Raw genomic sequence first — 15171 nt, 5'->3', positions numbered from 1 at the left:
GGGCTTGTACCACAGTAAGAGCCAAGATTTTAAGCTCTACTAAATACAAAACAAACAAACAAACAAAACAACAACAACAACAACAACAAAAACCCAGAATCTCTCAACATTCTTTTTGACCAATGATTTCATCTACATTAGCTATGAAATAGCACACACACACACCCCAGGTGGAGGTTCAACTCAGTGGTAGCAAGCATGAGGACACAAGGCCCTGAGTTTGATCCTCAGAACCACCACCACCACCACCACCACTACCATCACTCCCCCCCACACACACACACAAATTATCTGGATAGCACATTAGCTAGAGGAAGAGGCAATTCTAGGACCCAGATGAGCTGCTTCTTCCAGATTCTCTAGGGTTCCAGACCTCTGTCCATCAACTTAAAATGAGACTATGTATTTCTTCCAGAGAGACAGCCTTGTGACTACTCTTACTCTGTCTGCCTCTAAAGCTGATGTATTCAAGGAAGCATAGGATTGTGGTTAGGGCCTGACGTGAGCAAGCCACCTTCCATGTCCCTAGTTGGATTCTCACCATGCACCAAGAACAGTCCAAATCTTCAATGTTGACGGAGTCCTATCGGGACCTAATGTGTTACCAGCCTGTCTCCCATTTTATCACTTATAGTGGGGGCTTGCCTCTCTTTACTTGCATTTCAAGATGTACCCCAACTCTGAGCCTGCCCTGCAGAGGAATTTAGGGTAATCAAGGGGGCCTGTGGGCACCCCTCTCACAGTAGTCAATGAGAAGCCTGCATCCTGGAGCAACTGTACCCCATAGACTGCACCTGAGAGCTCTGGAGAATTAATTCATCAGTATCAGACAACAACCTAGTCACCCGAGAAGCACAGCGTCTCCCACTGCAGCCACCAGACTTTTAAAAGTAGGATGTGAGAAACTATTTTCTGTGTCATGACTTCAGGAATGTTGGCTGTTGGAAATGCTTTCCCCTTCTTCTTTGGTGACATCTCCATGAGATCGCAGGAGACCAGGGCCCCATTGCCTTTGGATCCCAAGCACCAATCCCACAAACTGCCTAAGAACCAATCATTGATTCGATACACAAGTGGACTTCATTTTTACAATATCTACTGATGTCTAAAACCTTCAAACTAGGAATGGGCTATTAGGCCCTCAAGAGGCCGAGGTCAGGCTGGGAGACCAGTGAGACCTCATCTAACTCTTTTACAAATTGAATATTTAAGGAATCATCGACACACATATATATGATATATATGTATATATCATGCATATCATATATCATATACCACATATATCATATACCACATATACCACATATGTCATATATATCATACATATGATCAAGAATAACTGAAAACCAACTATATATCACACACCACCGAGGAGGTTTATGGAATTTAGCCCAATCTCAAGTGTAATGGATCCCATAAAGCTTGCTTGCTGTACCCTGCTAGGAATGCTAACCTAACAGCTAATGCTTGCCCTCATGACGATGGAAGATTTACTCTATTTCCCCACTTAAAAAACAGGAGTAAAAGCCCAGCTAACAAACTCAATGCACCTCTAAGAGAGTTACATGGTTAGTACTGGTACCACACAACAGTGCCGGGCTCACAGTGGCCTCTTAAGAAATGTCAATTATCAGTACTTTCTACCATTAGTCACGGTCCTAGCAAACACTCAAGTCTACCAAATCAAATAAAAGCTCCCTTGGTAATAGCACCCAGAGACGTATTCATAGGAGTTAAGATGCACATACACCCCACATCCTGGACAGAGAAACTTGCCCTTGGACCTTGAGACGCCTTCTATTAAGCCATGGATAAATTCTCAACATAACAGTACTGCCTGAAAATTGTCTACTGGAATGTCCCTTTAAAACAAAAATAGATATCTACCAAACGCTAAAGTGTGTGCCAGAAAGAACTAAGCAGACAGCCTCGCTAACAATGTCCTTAAGAGCAAAACAAACCAATGAAAAGCAGAGAGCAATGTTTACCTTCTCTTCTGGCCAGATGGCATGGTTCTAGGTCTGTATGCTGTAGGCTACTTTCGTGTGCTAAGAGCCCATGAGTCTGTGGGAGCTTCAGATGACACTGCCTCAGTTAAAAATAATCACCGAGAAACAAAAAGCAGAAGTATTTGCAAAATTGCTTCATTCACACCACCCCACCATGGGGCTTTTCCTGTTTCTCAGATCACTAGTCTTTTAGCTCAGCAATTCCCCAGTGGGTGCCCCGATGACCGACCGTCCTCAAGATCCCTGGCAATGCAGTGTGCTCCAGTCAAGCGATTGTGGGAAACACACTCCGCTTCCCACAAGAGAAGACACAACATCTACTCACACACAATAGCGCCAGGGCCCCTTCCAGGCCTTCCTTAGAAACTTGTCTAGTTTTGTTTACTCCATGGTTGCAAGCTCACAGAACTACACTAGAGCTCCTTGCCCAGACACTCCATCCCTTCTCTGTGAATTCCAAAAAATCGGAGATGGCTGGGGACTAAGAAAGGTTTTCCTGATGTTTTGAAAAACAACTCTTTTCTTTACCAAAGGAAGCAGGGGAGAATCAAATCTGAGAAAACAGATCAGAGACAAGCCAGCTAACATCCTAGCGGGGAGGAAGGACATCACGAGGCCCCGCCCTTAACTAAAGAGTATTGGTTTCTGACAGACAATGATTTCTGAGGAAGGGGTACTGATTTTCCTCAAGGGTGTGGCCCCTGTTAGGTCAACTGCACTCCTGTGGATGGCCTCGAACCCCTGAGTATAATGGGCCCCACACATTGACTCAGTGGATGACTTTTAAAAAGGCACAAGTTGGGAGGGTATGGGAAGTTGAAGGGTCAATCTGGGAGGAGTTAATTCTCAAAGGATAAGAACATAGTATTAAAAACAGACTACAGGGACTCTCCTTAGAGCAATGGGGCAGGACTCAACACTGTTAATCACTGCTAGCTAATGTTAAGCAGTATTAATTCTACTGGGTATGGAGACTTCTGCCTGTAATCTCAGCACAGCGGGAGAGACAGAGGCAGAGGAAGCAGAGGAGGCAGGGGCAGGGGCAGGGACAGGGGCAGGGGTAGGGGCAGGGGCAGAGGCAGGGGCAGAGGCAGAAGCAGAAGCAGGACTATGAGTGTGGAACTGGCCTGGGCTGAACAGTGAGTTCTAAGCCAGCCTGGGTTTAGTAAGACCCCAACAAACAATAACAAAAAGAAGTGTTAGTTCTTTATTGTGCCTTTTAAAGTGCTAACTGCAAACACACTTCTATTGCTTTCTGTGAGTGAGCCACTTGACAAGCCCTTCCTGGTATCCTCGACTGCGGGAGTGTCAGTTGGGCAGTCCCTTTCCTAGTAACTGGCTGCATGGCTCTGGTAGCCCAAATATTAATGGACACTTTATAATCCCACTGAAGAAACTCCAGCAACTGAAACACCTCTGCACACCTAGCTGACGACATACCCCTGCCATGACCACTCCAGACATGTTTGTTGGCCTTAGAAAGCAGCACCCAGAGGAAGACAAGCCTGGGTGAACTTTATGTGACCCTGCAGCCTTTCATTACCCTAGACAGAGGAAAAGCAGTTCCTCACAAGCCCTGCAGAAGGCCTGTGACTGATACACACAAAACCCTGCATGACCAGTACAAATACAAACCTGTTGTTGTTGTTTTAAAGATTTATTTAATGCATATGAGTATTTTCTTTGCCTGTATATGAGGGTGCCATGCGAAAGCAATGCCCACAGAGGCAAGATGAGGGCATAAAAGCCCCTGGAACTATAGGCAGAAACAGCAGTTATGCTGCCCGGGGTGTTACAGGATAAGCCTCCCATAAAAGACTTTTCTAAGTGGTCTTGCCTAAGCCGACAACCCAAAGAGCTGGCGGGAACAGTTCTGTAGCCGTAGCAGCCGCAAAGCCACCAGCCGTAGACATAGCAGCCAGCAGCCGCAAAGCCACCAGCCATAGTCTCACTGACACTAAGAAGGCAGCTGAAGAATTCTGGAAGAATGCTGCTGAGAGCAGAAGTGACAGAGAGGTGGCACTCTGTAAAAAACTGGAGGTCTGGATCGCCAGAAAGTTCCCTGGAGCTACCAAGGTTTAAGGGCCACGAGAACCGACATTCTAAGCATGAGCAAAAGTAGCAGCTTCAGGAGCTAAAGGTCTCAAAGTTGAGGTGCACTGAGGGGCTGTAACAGCAACAGGGGATGTCTGTGGATGTGATTCAGCACTGAGTCATGCCGATGATTGTAACAACTGGCAAACTGTTGCCCAGGGCAATGAGTTTACAGCATGAGTACCAGTGGTTTCCAAACCCTGGAGCTGTAAATCCAGTAGACCCCTAGATGAAAGGGTCCCTGACCATCTAAACGGAAACACTACTTGCTCGGTCATCTTTGCACACACTGCCGAGGCAGCAAAAGGCGAACATCATTCCTGTCGTCTAACCCAAGGGAGAAACTGAGATAAGTTCATGGACACACAGAGTAACAGCTACTTGGGCCCAGAGCTGTATATGCCGTCTCAGCAACAGATCTGCAGTAGGTGTGTTGTAGGTTCTTAAAGATTAGCAACTGAGTTCCCCGAGGCTTAAAGCCTTAGAAAAAAAGCCACAAAGTAAGTGGAGTGAAGATGTAAGCAGAACTCAGATCTATCTATCTTTAAGCCTGAACAGAACATAGTTTAGATTTTAGCAAAATAATAAAATAAAATAAAGGAAAAGAAAAGAAAAAACAAAAGAAAAAAAAGAAAAAAAAGAAAGGATTCCAGAGTCAGCTAACAGGCTTGTTTTCAGTATCATTTTTAGTGCAGGTGGGGGAAGGTAAATGAGGGTAGTCATCAATATTCCGAACCTCAGAATTATGTAAGCTTATGACTCTTCAGTAACAAAGTTTTAATTATGCAATTACTCACAGCTCCTCTTGTATATTACAGCAAATAACTAGCTCAGAATAAAAAACGACCTAATAATTTTAGCACACACTCACAGAACCCAAACTCAAGATACAACAGGGTTAAAAAAAATAGATGAATTAGATTTCAACAAAACTAAAACCTTTGGTGCAAAGGACACTCTAACGGTTGATTTCAATGGTCAACCTCATTCGACTAAGGACCACATAAGGCATGAGGTACGTTTTAGGTGTGTGTATGAGGGTGTTTCCAGAGGTGACTCACTGAGGAGGGCAAGACCCACCAGGAACACGGTTGACCCACTCCTATGGGGTGAGTTCCTGGACAGAACACAAAATGAGAAGCAGAAAGCCGGTGGGGCACCACATGGGTAATTCCTCTTCTCGTGCTTCCTTATCTGCCAGCCTATAAGCAGACAGCCTTGGACAACCACCTCTTCCCAGCCACAATGTTTCCCTTGATCCACAAACCAAAACGACCTCCCACTCCCCTCATGCAGCTTGCTGTCAGCTACTTGGTCCCAGCAAGGGGAAAGGCCGCTGATACAGACATCACACATCAATGTTGAGAAACGTCACAAATAAAGGTACTGTCAACAAAGTGGAACCATCACACACCAACTAAGGTGAATTATTAGCAAATCACGCAGCTAACAGGGGACTTGCCCCTGTATTTTAAAAATTCCTGTAGTTTCAACAATAAAAAGGCTGCTGACTGCACATTTTTACATGGGCATATGCTCATTTCTTGTGGCTCTGTACCTGACAGAGTGAGGGGACCCGTGGCAATTTTATGTTTAGCATTTTGAGGACATGCCAAGCTCTTTTCCACAGTGCTGTACTAATTCACTTCCCTGGCAGCTGTACACAGGGGCTCCAATCTCTCCCCGTCCCCGACAGGACTTCTACCTGCATTTTATCCACTCATGTGCTTCAGTCTGCATTTCTCTAATTTCTCCTAAGGCTCGTCTGGTTTCCTTGTCCTTATTCATCTACTACTTGTCTTGGGAGACATGCCTACATTTCTACATGGTTCCTCCTATGAGATTATAGCAGTCATTCACACCTTCTGACAGAAGTTCTTTGTGACTTCCATGAGTACATAATACTTTCTTCTATGTTGACTCTGATCTCTGAGTCAAGTCAATTTCTCCAGAAAAATAACTTTTTCAAAGATCAGGACAACAAACAACACCATTTTATTTTTCACTTATTCATTTTACATTCTGCTTACTGCCCTACCTCCCAGTCACCCCACCCATAATCCTTCCCTCATTCCTCTTCCCCCTTCTCCTCTGAGCAGGTGGGAGTCCCCCTGGGTATCCCTCCACCCTGTCACTTCAAACTACAACATTTTTTAAAAGAAAAAAAAAACTTGTCCTTTTCTTATGAGGAGTGGTCAAGAGACCTGAGTTAATAACATGTAAAAGACCCTAAAGATTTGAAAATGGTCATGCAGACTGGGAAAGAAATGTTACGACTAGGTAATTAATGCAGTTTTTTTTAAAGCAGGGTCTCAATATGTTGCCCTGGCTGGTCTGGAACTCACTATGGAGACCAAGCTGGCTTCAGACCTACACAGACCTGCCGCCTCTGCTTCCAAAGTGCTGCGATTAAAGAAAGGTGCATACCACCACAGCAAGCTCTACAGATTTTTTTTTTTTAATGAAAATGTATTTCCACCTTTTCCCCACCTAATTTGTTTGAGTCCTTGTCACTTTTCCCTAATGGATCTATGTGACTCTATAAGCCTCACTATGGTAGCACACTGGGCAATGGCCTGGAGAATCCGGTATGCCCCACACACCATCAGAAATGTACAATAATGACCTGTGTTGTTCTGGGACAAGAGGGCCAGGGAAGAGATCAGAACAAATCTAGGACTGGGGCTAGAGCTCAGTGGTGGAGCATTTGCCTAATGTGTGAGGCCCTAGGTTCAGTTCTCAGCTTGGGGGGTGGGTGGAATCTAGGGACTAAAAAGATGACTTAGGAGGTAAAGTTCATGTAGGATGTAAGTTCAGATCTCCACAATGTACATGAAAACCAGGCATGGTGTTGTTAACCTGTAATCCCAGAGACAGGGGTGAGATACTATGAGTCCCAGGGGCTTGTTAGTCCTCTAGTTTAGTTAAAAAAGGCAAGCTCCAGATGGGTTAGAGACTCTATCTCAAAAAATAAAGTGGAAAGTGATAAAGGAAGATTCCAGAAGTTAACCTCTGACCTTCACATATATATACATGAACAGGCAAGTACACACACACACACACACACACATGACTACATATGTGCAAACACACATATACACACACCACACACACACTTACATAGGACCACATATTTGAACACAGCAACACACACCCTACATACACACACACACACACATATATGCACACACACACACACACACATACACTGCTTTAAAAAGAAAGAAATTTGTGTAGTTTTAATAGCACCCATTCCCAGCTGGGCCTGCCAGTATCACTATGGACTAGCAAAAGCCAAAATACATTTAGGTACAGAGACCTGAACATGGTGTGAGTAAAAACTAAATATGCAGGTTTCCTTCTTTATGGGCAGAAAGAGCAAGGAAAGGGAAGAAGCAAGATTCAGAATGATACCATGGGCAAACCTTGGGGAAAACCCAGTAAGATAAAAATAGCAAACTTTCAAAAGATGCAAGTTGTTCACATTGCCATTGACTATCATATTGAATATAAATCCTGGTACTTTAAGATGGGAACTCTGTAGGATAGATAACGGAAAATGCCTTGACTGAAGTCTGCAGGACTCAAAAAAGAGACAGGATTCCGGTCAACTGAAGACTCAGCAAGTGTCAACAGCACAAGGCAGGTGCTAAGACATTGTCAGCCAGATAGTTCTTGTCCACATGGAAGGAGCTGGCAGACCCAACAACTTTACCTGTCAGAGCATATCTGACGTGTAGACTGGAGATGAGCACAAAACAACATAATCTGAAGAGATATCCAGACTTGCTCTACACCTAGAATCCAAGTTAAATATGAACCACTTGACAGAACAGGAGGCACCAGTCGAAGGGAAGACTTAAGGTGCTCCAGCCATGCGATATCACCAAAGGATGAAGATTTAATTACAGGCTCCATAAATAAAATAATATTTATGTGAAATAAACTCTAAACCTTAATACATCTCAAATATTGTCCCACAGGCTTGTCTACTAAAGCTCTCTTTATGGCCTGGGAGCCCATAGAGGGAGGGCACAGACATGCTTTTCCAAGATTTAGACTCCATCAGCAACTGCAGTAAGTTTATAATTCTGAGAGTAACTGTGGGTCACCAGGATGGTAAAAAGGCCTTGGGATTGAAGCCTCTCCCTGCACGTTTCTGCATAATGAACGGTGTAGTAGTTTGAATAGGTTTGCCCCACTATAGACTCATCTGTTTGAATGCCTAGCCCATGGGGAGTAGCAATATTAGGAGGTGTGACCTTATTTGGAGTATGTGTGGCCTTGCGGGAGGAAGTGTGTCACTGTGAAGGCCTTATATATATGTTCCAGCTGTGCCCATATTGAGCAAGTGTGGAAGACAGTCCTTTCTGCTGCCTGTGAATCAAGATGTGGACCTCTCAGCTCCTCCTCCAGCACCATGCCTGCCTGGATGCTGCCGTGCTTCCTGCCATGATGATAGTGGACTAAACCTCTGAACTGTGAGCCAGGCATAGTGAAATGTTGTCTTCTGTAAGACTTGCTGTGATCATGGTGTCTCTTCACAGCTGTGAATCCCTAAGACAAACGGTGAACCCATCAGAATCTTCTTAGTAGACCCTGGGCCATGGTGGGAGCTGGCTGCCTAAAGGTAGGCACTAGGCAATTTTATGTAGTGCCAGCTATGTCTAGACATGGAGCAAATAGATGCCCAATTCTAAAAATTCACTAAAAAATAATCCTTGACTTTATAATGAACAGTTTTTGATGGGTAAATTACACATCAATAAAGCTCTCCCTTAATGAAAACAGTGGGGAGGGCTCACTGGGCAGACCTTAGGGTGTCACACAAGTATGGAGAGGAAAAACAACCTTTTTCATACTTTAAAAATATCTCCCCCTTTATTTATCAAAAACACTATCTTCAGAGCTGGATGTGGTGGCAACACCTGTCATCCCAGCATTTACTTGTTGAGGCAGGATGATCATGAGTCTGAGACCAGTTTAGGTTACATGGTGCATTCCAGGCTAACCTGAGCTACAAAGACAATGTCTTAAAAACAAACAAGAAAACAAAAACAAACACAAATAAAAATCCACTTCGGTTTTTCCCAACTTAAAGCTATGTGTAGCCCATCTCTCTCAAGGTCTTGGAGGCGGTTAACTCTACCCTTGTCGAATACCCAGGTCTCTGCTGACTAGCTGGCCTTGAACAGGTTTCTTAACTGAGTTACCACACACAGCAGAACTGTTTAAGCTTGCAGACCATCTGGTAGGTTGTAAGTACTCAACAAATGCTGATGCTATTGTTTTTATTGTCAATCCATCACTAACACCATCAAGACGACCCTAGGTCCCTCTGGGGATTGGATACGGGGACATGCTTCATAGCCAGTTAGTGTTTTGTTACTGCTAAACCCACTCAGCCAAGTGTCTTTCAAACTTTCATTTAAGATCATCTTAGGCACTTAACACTTTGATATCAGGTCCCCAGATCATTTCTCTGGATGCAAAGAAAGCTAGGCTACCCTCTGGCTAAAATAAGATACACTCAAAATCAACAATGGCAGGAAGTTTTAAATAGATACATTGTTGTTTGTTTCTAAGAGGACTGGACCAAGATAAACACGCCAGCCAGCATCTTTGGAGGGGCCTGGCGAAGAGGGAAACTGGAGAAAAACAAGGCCATCTGCAGGAGGAGCTGGCACCGTACCACAGCTACCAGGCCCCGCTGTAGAGCAGCAGCATTACCTCAGAGCCCAACAAAAGCCTGCAGAATGCTTGGGCTGCTTCCTGGGAACAGCTGAAACCTAACCAAGGTCAAAATACCCTCTTCTTTGATGTAAAAGGGAGGAGAAGCTGCACAGGGTAGAATCTATTCTTAAAGACACATGTCTTCTGGTTCTTTCCTTTTTTTTCTGGGTGGCAGTTTCAGGGACATGGCCCGGGATAAGGTGGCTATGAAGCTAGGCAGCTTGTGTTTCATCAATGATGCCAGGAAAAACACATTCACCTTTGACCTGGCTGGCCCACCACTTGCCAACCCACCTACACTGCAGCTAAAGGACCCTCTGCCCCAGCACATCCTTCTAGCCACCCATCATGCTTAGCAGGAAGCCCAAGTGCTTGCATCAGGGAGGGACATACATGCAATTCCCATATTTGCTGATGAGCCACAACATGTGTAACTTCAGAATTCAAGGGAATTCAAGGGACTTATCTGTTCTGAGGAAAACTCTACCGTAACATTTAAGAAGATGGTACCACAGCTGTAGGGGATTCCCTGGGCATCTTTATCCCAGCACAGAGGGAAAGCAACGTCTAGACCAAGGTGATGTGTTGAACCAAGCAAGTGTAAACACCCCTGGAAACCCACCAGACTACAATGGGCCTTTCCTTCTGGCCTGTCCCCACTGTTGTTCAGTGAAGTCATAGAACTTCAGAGCCGAGAAAAGAAGACCAGCAGAGGCCCAAGTGGTGGCATTAGTCACTGAAGGTCACCAGTAGTAAAAGTCAGGACTAACATACCCAGCTTTATCACAAGAACTGGAAAACACCCACTCAGCAGGAAAGGGTCATGGGGAAGCACCACGTGGAGATAATCTGCTGTGTTTTGAGCTCAAATCCAAGCTCTGCCCTTTACCAGGTTGGCATCAGGAAAGGATTCCCCAGTCCCAGCCTTCTCATCTATAAAAGGGGCTGATAACATCAGTCCTGTAGCTTGTTTTAAGGATGAAGCGCACCCATGAAGAGGGCTCCCACAGAACTCATCATCAACATTAACCAGAAAAGAAGAAACAGTGAAAGACTGGGGATTCTGGGACCCGAGGGGAAGGTGGGGGTGCTGACAAGCTAGAGTCATCAGAAAGGCAGGGCCTTGATGTTAAAAAGGCCTCCATGAGCCTGGCCAATAGGAAAGTCTGTGGAGTGTTTTTCTTGATAGCTGATGGATGTGAGAGATGCCAGCTCTGGGCAGATAGTCCAGGGATGTATAAGAAAGCAAGCAGAGCAAGCCATAAGCGGGTGTCCTCCAAGGTCTCTGCCTCCAGGTTCCTGCCCTGGCTCCCTTGATAATGGACTCTAAGCTGTCGGTCAAATAAACTCTGGTTGGATTTTTTAATTAGAGCAGAAGAGAAACCTAATTAGGCCACAGGGGTTTGCCGTTACATAGTAGAACATTATTTAACGTCATGGAGTTGATAGGCTTGCCAAGGGTCGTATTAACAGTGGTTAGAGAAGAAGAAACATCCAAGCAGGAATACATCATAAATATTAAACGTGCACGACTCTACCAGCATCAAATGTGATACACACGTGTATCACACCTCAGGAAGAAAGTGGAAGAAAATGCATGCAATATTAAGTAATTTTCTAGACAGTGGATTTATAACTGACCAGGATCAACTTCTCTGTTTTTTTTTTTTTTTTGTTCTCCAAATTTTACATAGACAAGTGGAATAAAGGTTCTGATGTGTGTTTGCCCAGGAGAAATCTGACATCAGCCTGGTCTCAAATGACTAAGGGCCTACTACAGAGGAGTAACAATGGGGACGAGAGTGGTCCCCAGAAACAGGGCCTGAGTTAGCGAGTCACAGGGAAGCAAGTGCTGGAGTCCGTGGAGAGAAGCTTCAAGCCACCAGATAACTGTGAAAGAAGATGCTTGGAAGTATCTGGCCAGAAAGGATCTCTGAAACAGGAATGCATTTCAAAACGGGAAGGGAGCTAGCGATGCTTCAGCAGTTCCCAGCTTAAATAAGAGAAATCACATGCCTAGAAAGAAAGAAGAAGTGCAGGATCCTGGAGAAAGCTGGTTAGCTGCCTCCTACCTCTTGCTGGCTTTGATGAAGAGAGCGGATCTCAAAAAACTGAAAGGCTAAAGATGAAAAGGAACCGCGGACCCCACAGGAGTCAAGGGTCGGTCGGAGAAGCCCCACGGAGCCAGTGCTCTGCCTTCTGAGCCTGAGGCTATTCTCTGACCCAAGCTAGAACCCGCATTTCCTACTTTTGGCATCTAACAGAGAGAAACAGAGTGGCTAATTCTGGACTCACTGCCAGGTCACAAGACAGAGTCGAGACAGAGAAGCCCCCACCGGGTCTCAGAAGATGGTGTCAACCTGGCATGGTTCTCTACAAATTTTTCCATTCTTGCACCACCTCTCCATTCCGTTCACCTTCCATTTTGCCTTCCCAGCTTTCCTCTTGCTATGGCTGGAGCATGGTTTATCCCTTGGGGGTTCCTGTGAAACCTTGTTCCCCGTGGTGGCGTCAGAAGTGGGTACCTACAGCAAGGAAACCAAGTCATTGTGTCTCTGCTTTTAGAAAGAACGTAGTTCTTACTAGAAGATTGTTATTATTAAAAGAGAAGGCCTGACTTTAGCCTGCTCTTTGGTTCCCTCTCTCTTCCACCAGCACTCACACTACGGTACCACCTGCCCTCTGCAGCGAGTACCTTGAGGTGGAGTGTCTCCAGGGCTGTGCTGTGCTGTTCGGACCTTCAAGCTTCGTAAACTGTGAGCTTCATAACCATCTCTTTATAAAGTGCTCAGCCTGGGGTATTTTGTTACATCAGTGGCAAGTAAAGAAGAGGCCGGCCTTAAGCCATGAGTGGTCTCAGCGTCCTTCCGACTCCTGTACAGGGCCCCACTCTCCTCAGACCCAGCTGGTGATTGGCTGACCAATCGCTCTTCCTGCAGTACTTCACCTTCTTCCCACCACCCCACCCACATTTCTTAAGCAGCATCCTGAGCCTCAGCATGGAAAGAGTAGGTCAGACCCAGCTGACCCATGCTGTGCATCGGGAAAATAGGACTGAAAAGAGAGGCCTCTGTGTGGGGGGCCTGTCAGAGACTAATGTGACAAAGAACCTTTCGAACAGCAAGGAAAGCACTTGCCACGGCCATATTGACAATGTAACTGAATTTAGTAACATTTTACAGGGAAAGTGATTCCAAACACTTTAAAGAGCAAATATGCGGTAAGGACCTAGAGGACTGCATTTGGGCTAAGCAAATAGCCGACGGTGATATAAACGAATAGGATCCATGTCGTTGACACGACTTTCCTTTTGAGGTAGACGCTGGCATTAGCCCAGGAGAGCAAGACAAGCTTGGGGTCAGGGCCGAGAATCCCTTCATCTACCTGGCCCTTCTCTATGGTTGCAAAGTGGCTGCCACCGCACTTTGCCTGGCACGAGGATAAAAGCCTCATTTAGCAACTTGTACCTTTCTGTTGGGAAGATTCCTCGTCACATTAGTCTCTGACAGACCCACACACAGAGGGGATACAGGGAAAAACATAGGCACACACACAAAATGTATACAGATGATTCTCTGTTCATAATGGGGTCATGGACTGAATAACCATTATGAGGTGACAGTGCATTTAATAATAGCTGACCTAACCAGCATCAAATCTTAGCCCAGCCTACCTTCCATGCACCAGAACACTGGCATTAGCCTGTACTTGAGCAAAGCCACAATACCTATTTATAATGAGGGGGCTGATATCTCATGAAATTTGTTGAAGACATGATAAGTTGTGAAAACATAGGATTCTAAAAAACAAACATATATATATATGACAACACAGAACACTACAGAGTATACCCTTGGTTATCCTCATGATCTAATGGCTGCTCTGAATTACTATTGGTTGCCTACTCAAGTTAGTCCCTAACGCACTCATGCATGTCTGTGCGTACAGGCGTGTAGACGATCACACTCACGCACGCGCGCGTGCACACACACACACACACACACACACACTCCTGAAGTTGAAGGTACGCATATGAAGGTCAGAGGGGTTATTCCTCCTCAAACATCATCCAGGATGTTTTTATAGACAGAATCTCTCACTGGAATCTGGGGCTCACTGATTACAAAAGGGAAGCTAGCCAGTGTGCCCCAGGGATCCTCATGCTTCTGTCTCTCCAGCACTGGGAGCATCCCCCACCACCTCTAGCATGGGAGTGAGGATCTAACCATGGTCCTCATGCTTGCGTGGCAGGCACTTTAATGACTGAGCCATCACTGCAGCCTTGGAGGCAATGCTGATCCAGTGTCCATTTAGTCCAGGTTGCAGGAGGAGACCCCTCATCGGCAAAGGAAAAGAATGCCAATCTGTCTTTGCGTTGGGCTAAACTGAGCCCATTTTGTTTCTGCACAAACCGTCTGTCACAATTCTAGACAGTAAGACATAAGAAGATTTTCCTCATAAGAGACCCATTTTTCCCCCTCTAGATACAACGTGCAGGATGTGAAGATGTGATGTGTGGAGCTCATGCAGCCATGGTGTAACTAGCAGGCACTAAGCCTGAGATTACTAGCCTGTGATCAAGATCAGCAGGAAAATGAAGAACCTGTGTTCTCTGCTGAGCCTCAGAATTCTCAAAAGCACCCCACATTAAGGACAAACCTCAATCTCTTGTTTAAACTGGTTTTATCCAAATCTTCTCTCCCTTGAAACCAAAGGCATTTAAAATACTCTCCTCACTTCATACCAACTGAGCTGGCAGGAAGAGCCCATGGAGGGAGCCCTTCTGTGGCCCCTAGGTGGGCTTGCTTAAAATCTCAAGGTAATTTGAAGAAAAATGTAGGAGATTAAACATTCTAACAGCAAGAAATGTGAGGCTATGTTCATTCATTCAAATGTTTAAAGAAGATCTCACAGGAAAGTCCTTCCCATGCATCAGCCCAGTGGTTGGATCCTATGGTTGAAATCCTATGGAATTCACGATGTTTTTGCCCCTTGGACAGCTGCATTTCCCTGTCACAACTAACAGGCTGTGGCTGGTGTATACTCTGATCAACAGCTCTCCTCATGAACACACTCACAAGTGTCCTGAGGCCTGCATAGCTCAGCGATCATTATCTACATTTGCTCCCTTTTACTGGCATGTAATGGGATTATCGCTTTACAATGAAGTGTTTTCTTCCTACTATCGGCTACATTCACTTACTGTTTTTCTTTTTGAGCTATATAAGCTTATTTATGTATTCAAATATCACTCATAATGTTTATCACTTGATGATTTTATACACGTATTTAATATATTTGACCACATACCTCCCACCTTTTTTCTTTTTCTTTC

General features: G+C 45.1%; 1 protein-coding gene across 10 annotated transcripts in view; it reads right to left on the bottom strand.

The window, feature by feature from the left end:
* The window catches only part of Tmcc3 (transmembrane and coiled-coil domain family 3), a 275765-nt gene that overhangs the window by 224812 nt on the left and 35782 nt on the right, over positions 1-15171 (bottom strand). For 2 of the 10 annotated variants that reach the window (XM_031349732.1, XM_031349738.1), the window contains exon 1: positions 1989-2104. The exons of 5 other annotated variants lie outside the window; for them this stretch is intronic. The gene's annotated coding sequence lies outside the window, so the exon portion shown is untranslated. Of the gene's footprint in view, positions 1-1988; positions 2105-15171 lie in introns of those variants that run through there. 3 more of the 10 variants (XM_031349734.1, XM_031349740.1, XM_031349749.1) reach the window with 2 other exon arrangements.

Source organism: Mastomys coucha, unplaced genomic scaffold, assembly GCF_008632895.1.
Source record: "Mastomys coucha isolate ucsf_1 unplaced genomic scaffold, UCSF_Mcou_1 pScaffold4, whole genome shotgun sequence".
Taxonomy (NCBI): domain Eukaryota; kingdom Metazoa; phylum Chordata; class Mammalia; order Rodentia; family Muridae; genus Mastomys; species Mastomys coucha.
This window is presented reverse-complemented; position numbering and strand designations above follow the sequence as displayed.